The 8306-nt window shown below is 51.9% G+C and overlaps 1 protein-coding gene across 1 annotated transcript in view; it reads right to left on the bottom strand.

Annotated features, from left to right (window-relative positions):
- The window catches only part of LINGO3 (leucine rich repeat and Ig domain containing 3), a 36796-nt gene extending 28768 nt beyond the window's left edge, over positions 1 to 8028 (bottom strand). The window contains exon 1 of the mRNA XM_026654978.2: positions 8005 to 8028. The gene's annotated coding sequence lies outside the window, so the exon portion shown is untranslated. The remainder of the gene's footprint in view (positions 1 to 8004) is intronic.
- Positions 8029 to 8306: the final 278 nt, after the last annotated feature.

Here is an 8306-nt window from a genome sequence, read left to right as displayed (position 1 = left end):
GCTGGCCAGCACAACTGCCTCTATATCCCCCTAGCCGAACTTCAAAGGGACTGCCACTTCCCCCAGGCACCTGAGAGCAGGAGAGGGAACGTTGGTTCCATAGCTCAGCTCAGGACGGTCATTCTAACGGGGGCGCCCCCCCCCCAGTCCCGAATACAGCACCCCCCAGTCCCGAATACAGCACTGTGGCGACAGGCATTGGTGATGGGCTCCAGCCCCTGGAGCAACACTCCTTTGCCCTTCTCTAGCACTTCTCCCGGGAGCTGCATTTTATAAACAGGGAAACCGAGGCACAGACAGATGAAGCCACTTCTCCGATGGCCAGGCAGCAAGTCAGTGGCGGAGCCTGGGTCTCCTTCTTCTCACTCCTGTGCTTTAACCACAGGACCAGGCTGCTGGTTCAGGATTTGAACCCACAACTTTCCCACCTGAGCCCAGGTGAAGGCCTCACAGCCTGATCCCATGCACTCAGATACCTCCTGGGGCAGGCACCCCACTGCCCATGTCATGCCTCTCAGGCTGGGCAGCTCGGTGGCATGACTGTCTGTCCTTTCGTCCTGCTTTGCCGGGATAATAAAGGCGATGCTTTTAATGGGGGAGTGATACAGCCATCTTTGTGAAGAATACAATCGCAGTGGATAATTTCCAGGCCTGATCCTATTAGACCAGCCAACTGATTCTCCAGCAATAAACCCCTTGCTCAGAGCAATTTGGGAGCTGCAGGAGATTAGCTTCTAAAGACATTTTATGTATCTTATTTTTGTCACAGTTCCCCTTTTTAATGAATTGAACTGCGAAGGAACGGATGATGTGTTTTTGCACGGCTGCAGCCTGCGGGAGATAGATTAGCAGCCAAGCAGGGCGTCAAACTGAGTTTCCTTCGGAGTGGACGACTGGGAGGGACCCTTTGGATTTGACCTTTGGCAGGGACACGAGTGAAGCGGCTGTTTCCTAGTGTTTTTGAGCAGCCAGCAGGGGGTGCTGTGCTAGGAACTTAATTTGCCTCTGTGCCCCATGCTGCTTTTCTCCCCTTCAACCAGGCAGTCCCAACACAACCCACCAGAAACCCCACTCCTGGTTCTGGACCAAAATCTTTGCCTGGGAACCCTGGCTGGGGAAAAAGTAGGCGGTTCAGGCCAAGGTTTGGGGAGGGAACCAGGAGCAGGACTGGTGGCCAAGGGGAGGCAGACGTGGAGCGGGAGCGAACCAGCTTCCCTTTGCTGGGGTGCCAGGGTTAAGGACTTTGATGCAGGCAGATGGGTGGCGTCAGAAGGGGTCATTTTTAAGGCAAGTCTGATCAAAGTGATGGGGGAGGGTGTGTGGGGTGAGTTAAGGGGCTACAAGGCTTATGGGGCTATGCAGCTCTTGACAAATGTGACTGAAAGCAGCGACCCTGTCCCTTGCTGCGGGCATGCGGTTCTGCTCTCCTCGCGTTGCTCACACGTTACATCGCCACTAGAGCGACGGGTGCTCAAGAAACGCGTTTGAGAAGAGGGGTTCCCATGTCGATAGGTGGATGGATGGACGTGTGGGGATGGATGGATGGGTACATATGTAGGCAGAGAAATAGATGGATACCTACAGTGAGGATGGCTGGGTATACATGATGACAGACAGACCAGGCAGTTTGGAACAGAATCAGAGAACCATCGAGTTAGAAGGGACCGCAGGGTCATCTAGTCTAACCCACTGCCAAGATGCAGGATTTGTTGTGTCTAAACCCTCCCAGACAGATGGCTCCAGCCTCCTTTTGAAAACCTCCAGGGAAGGAGCTTCCACAACCTCCCACGGCATGATAGACACATCAATAGATCGATCTATCGATAGAGATCAATCAATAGCTAGGAGTATATGGGGATGGATAGATAGATACGAGTGTATGGGGATAAATGACTAGATGGGGTATAGTGGGATAGATGGATAGACATGAGTGTATGGGGATGGATGGATAGATGGGGTATATGGAGATGGATGGATAGATAGGAGTGTATGGGGATGGATGACTAGATGGGGTATAGGGGGATAGATGGATAGACATGAGTGTATGGGGATGGATGGATAGATGGGGTATATGGAGATGGATGGATAGACAGATGGGGTGTATGGGGATGGATGGAGAGATGGGGTGTTTGGGGCTGGATGGGGATGGATGGATGGATGGATAGAAGGGGTGTACAGGGATGGATGGAGAGATGGGGTATATGGGGATAGATGGGGATGGGTGGATGGATAGAAGGGGTGTACGGGGATGGATGGAGAGATGGGGTATATGGGGATAGATGGGGATGGATGGATGGATAGAAGGGGTGTATGGGGATGGATGGAGAGATGGCGTATATGGGGATAGATGGGGATGGATGGATGGATAGAAGGGGTGTACGGGGATGGATGGTTGGACAGATAAGAATTCTGCAACTAGATGCGTTAAGAGTTGACAAAAGCTCATGCCCTGAATTGTGGCAGCAGCGCCATCAAAAAACAAATGTTTTTCTCTTGGTTTGTGCTTCCCATTGTGACAGCTGCCATCAAACTGCAGCACGGCCCGGCCACGAGCCTCTGCTGGGCCCTCTAGAGCCCCTGGCAGCGGGGCCCTGCTGGGACCTGCCTGGTGCAGAAGGGCTTGGTTCTTGCCCTTGGGTTTATTTGCCAATCGAAGGGCTGCGCAAGGCCGTGGCGGGGCGGAGAACCCATCTAGGCGTCACAACTAAAACCGGAGGGGACGCTGCCGCTTCCACAGAGAGTCTGGACTTTCCCATGCAAGAGCCTTTCCGAAGGGACGTGCAGTGGGGAGGGGGCTGATGGGAGTTGTAGTCCCCTGCTTAGCAGAGCCATCAGAATGCACATGAATGCGAGCACACACACACACACGAAATGCACACACCTTGGGCGCACAGAATGCAAACATAAACCTGCACTCAGATATAGAGCCCCTCCTGCAACCCTTACACACACAATCCTGTTGTTAATTTCAATGGGATTGCACACATGCGTAAGGTCTGCAGGATCTGGAGCCAGATCCACTATGCACATGCTGGTCCCAATCCTCCTCTCCATGTGATGTCCGGTAAATCCCCCGATTTCACAGCAGTTACTTCTCATTGACACCACGATGAGACAGACGAGAACCCAGCCCACAGAGTACAGCAGCAACGAGGGGCAGCAGGAGGTAACTGGACCGCGTTACACCTCTTCCTCTGCTTGGGGTGTTTCAGAGCCTGCTGTGGAGTCATTTGCCGTTTCATTGTATCCATTCTAAAGGGGAGCGAGTTACAGACCCCTGCCTTCTGCGCTAGCTGTTGATTTCTCTGTTGCATGCATAATGGAGGAGTGTTTGGTAACTGTACTCCAGTTTTGGTTACCGCTTTGACCAGGCGATCCTCGTAACAAAGCAGTGAATGGGCTCGGATTATTTTACCTGGTTCAATGCAGGGCTCAGAGCAAGGGCTGCCGGTGCACACAACACCTGGGCAGGCTTTAAGCCCCGGATAACGGAGCAAAGGACACAGCAGCTCCTCACACCGTTGGCTGGAGGAGGAGAAACGAAACCAGCGTCCTGGCTCGGGCATTTTTCAGAAGGGATGGGGCATGAACCTGGGAGTCCTGGACAAATTCCAACTTGGGTAATTACATTCTGTGATCTAAATTCCTCCCGGTGGTTTCAAGTGGATACAGGATTCGTCTCCGCTTCCTCACCTGACCCAATTGTAGGGCGGCTCCGTGCCACTGCGGCTCATCTCAGCTGTGGCCGTGAGCACAGGGCTGGGAGACAACTGACCAGGAGTCTAGTCCCAGGTCTGCCGCTGCCTTGTGTGCTCTTGGATCGATCATACTAGGCCTCCCTTTTCCCCATCTATACAATGACACTCAGCCCTTGACCTCTGTGGGTGATAAACACACCGTGAAGCACTTTGGGAAGAGAGGCACTAGGCAAATCTACAATGGCAGGGGTGGAGATGCAAGCAGGGGGCATGTTCCAGATCAGGGTGATGTGCACAGCTGCTGGCATAATGGTGGGATGGTGACTTTGCTGCTTGAATGCAGGAGCCAGTCCGGTGGCTCTTTCAGTGTCAGAGAGGTACTGGATGGACAATCACCTGCCTGTCTCCATGTTTTACTGGGGCAGGGACTGGCAGGGGAATGGAAGGGGCTCGTACGTTTCTGGATCTGATCTGTTCCACGACATGCCCCACCACTAGATTCTGAGGTCTCTTCTGAGCCTAGCACCTGCGTGGCTGAGTGATGAGCCCCCACTGCCACATTCTCCTTTAACAACGTTTGTGGATTTGATTTTACTACCAGTGGCACCTCCTCTGTGCTCAGTTTGCATATCCAGACAGGGATGTCCAGAAACAGCAAAGCCGATGGGTCTCCCCTGTGGATGTCCCCAGCTGTATTGATCCCAGGCTCCTTACCTCCCAGGAAGGTCATGCCTAGGGCTTTGGAATGGATTTCAGATCAGGCACGTACAGATCTGAGGATAAGAGCAGGGCGGTTTATTATTAGCTCGTTTCTCGGATATTATGGCCTTCCCCACGGCTTGCATGGTCTCTGGAGAGAGATGCTAATTAAGAACCTACTTGAAGCTCTAGATTTTCTTTTTTTGCATTTAATTAATTTTTAAAGTAACATTCCTGCAGTGCTAAAGGATGAGACGTGGAGCCAGGATACTCCCAGACGCAAGGTTTCTAGCACAGGCTTCTTGGCCATGCCGCATGTTGACGGCTGGATTTTCAAAAGAGCTCTTCTACCCGTCAGGCATATAAGTGAAGGGAATTAAATCTGGCCACTTCATTAACGTGCCTAATTGGGAATTGAGGTCTTGTGAAGATCTGCCCCTCAGTGTATTTCCCCTTCCTCCTTTTCCTGATTAAATGCAATCCTTACTGTATTATTGCCATGTGCAACGGGACTGAGCTAGAAGAAAACCTAACTTTGCAGAAGAGAACCTAACTTTTGGAGTTTCCTGACACTTGAGCATTCAGTTCCTTAACTTAAGAGAGAATTAACATTATTTTTGGGTTTTAATTTCCTCCTCTTCCTAAGAACAAGAAAAGGGGCTGTTCAATCATTTTCAAGACTCCCTTCAATATTGCTAAATGCATTAAGTCAGCTCTGCATTGCTAACTCACTTAGGCAGTGAACCCTTAACTGGCTTGCAGTAAATTGAGGCAACTTTAACTGATATGTCCTGAAGTCACGAGGCCTTAATGGGCATCCTTAACTCTGACATCCTTAATGGTATATGCAAGGTAAATCGGGCGCTGCTATTTCTGCTTATCCATAACATAAGAACAAAGGATATTCAATAAGACTGGAAGGCAACATATTTAAAACTGATAAGACGACTTTTTTATATACAATGCAGGATTAACCTGTGGAACTCATTGCTACAGGATATCATGGAGGCAAGGAGTGTGGATCCAACACACATAATAATGCTTTGTCCTTCTATAGCATTTTCATTCCAGTGTCTCTGTAGTGTGAGGAGATAAACACAGTGGAACCATGCCTTAAGCAGCAACTAGTGAACTCTCTGACCGGGGAAGCCCCTTTTTTTATTAAGCTCCCGGCTGCAACACACTCTGTTGGTCACTGTGAAGGGCCAGGAACCATATCACCCCTCCACAGCCTCCAAGCACTTTGCAAACGTTGATTTAATTAAACCTCACAACAGCCTTGAAATCTAGTTCCATAGTATCGAGCCCTTTGTACAAATAGGTAACCAGAAGCACAGAAAGCTCAAGTGACTTGTCTCAGGTCACACCCGTGTGGCATTGGTGTAAGTGAACATACAACGTGCAAGGCGATGGACAATCAAGCCGTTGATGTCCAGTCCTCGTAGCCTCCAGTCGAACTAACTTCCCAACCTAGCTCTCCTTCATCCTGTCCAAGAAATGGCTGAAGCACACCGGAGCTGGCTTTGATCAGAGCCTGTAGCCCCTTTCCTAGCTAAGGTCCTCTGAGATGCAGAGTCAGGATGGACTTCTCCACAATGTCCACGTAGCAGGAGGGTGCTTATTAAAGGACAGTGCCACAGCAGCCAGCGAGAAGGCAGAAGCCGAGCCGGGTTGCAGTTAGCCCGTGCAATGGATGCTGACAAGCAGCATCTAAGCACGTAAACCAGAGTTAACTAGTCCGGCCGGAAAGCAAGTTATTTGGCTGCCGGTGGCTGTTAGTTAGTCTGCTAAACAGGCCCTCCGCTCCATGTGGTGCCAAGGGACCGCAGCTGTGGGAGGAGAAGGAGGGTGAGCTCTGCGTAGCTCAGCTGCTCGGGAGTGTCTGGCACAACCCTCCGCTTTGGAGATGTACCTGTGACCGTCACCGCTGTATTGCTGGGAGTGCCCAGTCTGTGCCCTTCTACCTCGCCGGCACTGCCTCATCGCTCAGTGCCTCGTACAGCGGTGGCTGGAGATGGTACGACGCTCTGTTCTACTCCAGCTCTGTCACTCATCCGCTGTGTGGACGTGGGTGAGCCACTTTCGCCTTTCTCTGCCTCAGTTTCCCCATCTGTACAATGAGGATCACAATATCTACCTACTGTGAACTGCCAAAGGTTTGCCTCGTGAATATCCTTCTATCTGCTGAAAGTATTATGGTCTGCCTCGCCATCACATCTAAGGCTACATCTACACTACACAGCTTTTAGTCTGCTAAAAGTCGCGCGGTGTAGCTTCTATTTATCGGCTCTCCTGCCGACAAAAAACTTCCACCCCCAACGAGCGGCGTTTACGTTGTCGGCAGGAGCGCTCTCCTGCCGACAGCACGCTGTTCACACTGGCGCTTGTCGCGGCAAAACTTTTGTCTTTCGGGATGGGGGGGTTAACACCACAAAAGGTTTGTCGTTCAATTGCCAGTATAGACAAACCCTAACTGTCTGTCTATTGAAAGAACAAAGAAAGCAAGAAAGAACAAAAGTAAGGTCTCCCTGAGAGAGCACAGGGCATGTGTCTCCTCTGTGCTAGTCTGCATGAACACAAAATAGCTCCCTGTCTCGGCAGATAGCAGAGGGTTTAGAGATTTAAACGGGCAGCATACAAAATAATGGATTGACAGGTGCATAATTAAACCCATCCCCACACCCTTCCCTGCCCCCCAGAACCTTTTCATACTTTGCCAATAGGCTACCGCTGTACTGCTTCAGAGACAGCAAAGGGTTTGGGGGCACATGTGAGGGCAGGAGAAATGCCCGATCCAGTCACGGCCTAGGGACAACTCTGACCTTTGCCCTGAACAGCTGGCAGCCTGCCAATCACTGGGAAGCGCTGCTGTGATGTCATTGCCCCAGAGTCTGGTGGCAGGGTTGGGGTGAGAGGGCACAGTCTGGTCCCCAGGTTTGATCCCTTGCTGGTGGGGAGTCCTGCAGAGGTAGCACATGTGGTGCACGGCGGGTATCCTATGTTGTTTGCTTGGCAGCGTGGCATCCCCCTGCCAGGCAGAGGCCTCATGCACTGTTGGAAAGCAGCCCTGTGTTACATCACAGCATGGGGAGTGTATTGGGGGCCTCTTTTTGGGCTGGAACACTGGGAATCGGGACAGAGGTGATCCTGTCTCAGTCTCTGGCAGCACTTCTGGACAACCCAGGAGATGTATGAAAAGCACCGATGAGAGCCAGGGCGGGCTCCGTGGGAAGGGGATTTAAGGATGGAGCAATGGGCAGCTCTGCAGGATCACGTGTCCTGACAACCGGGGCTGGGCTACAAGTCTGGGAGCCAGGAGACTGGGGTTCTGTGCCCAGCTCAGCACATGGATCTCCAGATGACACTTCCCCTCTTGGCACCTGAGAGCGAAATGGGGACTAATGGGACTTTTAGTCCCTTTGTGACGTGCCGTGAGATCTCCAGCCACGCAAGCACGAAGCTTCACCAGTCATCAGGCCAGGATTGCATGGGAAAGGGATCGTCCCTGGAATGGGCTGTCCAGGCGAGCCCCGGCTGCGCTCGGAATGGGCCCTAGTGTAGGATACCTGGCAGTAACCAGACCCAGTGCTGCCCAAAATCGACTCACCACCTTTGCTTCCTTCTGCTGCAGAAACACCAGGTGATGATGAATACCAAGCCCCCCTCCTCTTGCCCTCTGGTTTCAGACATTGCACCTGAGCTCAGTTGAATTCCCACTGGAGCGGGCGAGGGTGTGGGCTTCTCTGCCATACTGAAGACTGACCTGCCTGTAGGAGGGCCATGTGAAATACAGGAGCCGTTCAGAAGTTTGCCGTCCCACCCACAGCAGGGGAAGGGACCTCTCTCCCCCACCCACCCTCCCTTTACTTTTAACAAATTGCTGATCTGTTGTCCTCCTCCCCTTGCTCC

This window comes from Terrapene carolina, unplaced genomic scaffold (assembly GCF_002925995.2).
Source record: "Terrapene carolina triunguis isolate 2854851 unplaced genomic scaffold, T_m_triunguis-2.0 Scaffold194, whole genome shotgun sequence".
Classification (NCBI taxonomy): Eukaryota; Metazoa; Chordata; order Testudines; family Emydidae; genus Terrapene; species Terrapene triunguis.
This window is presented reverse-complemented; position numbering and strand designations above follow the sequence as displayed.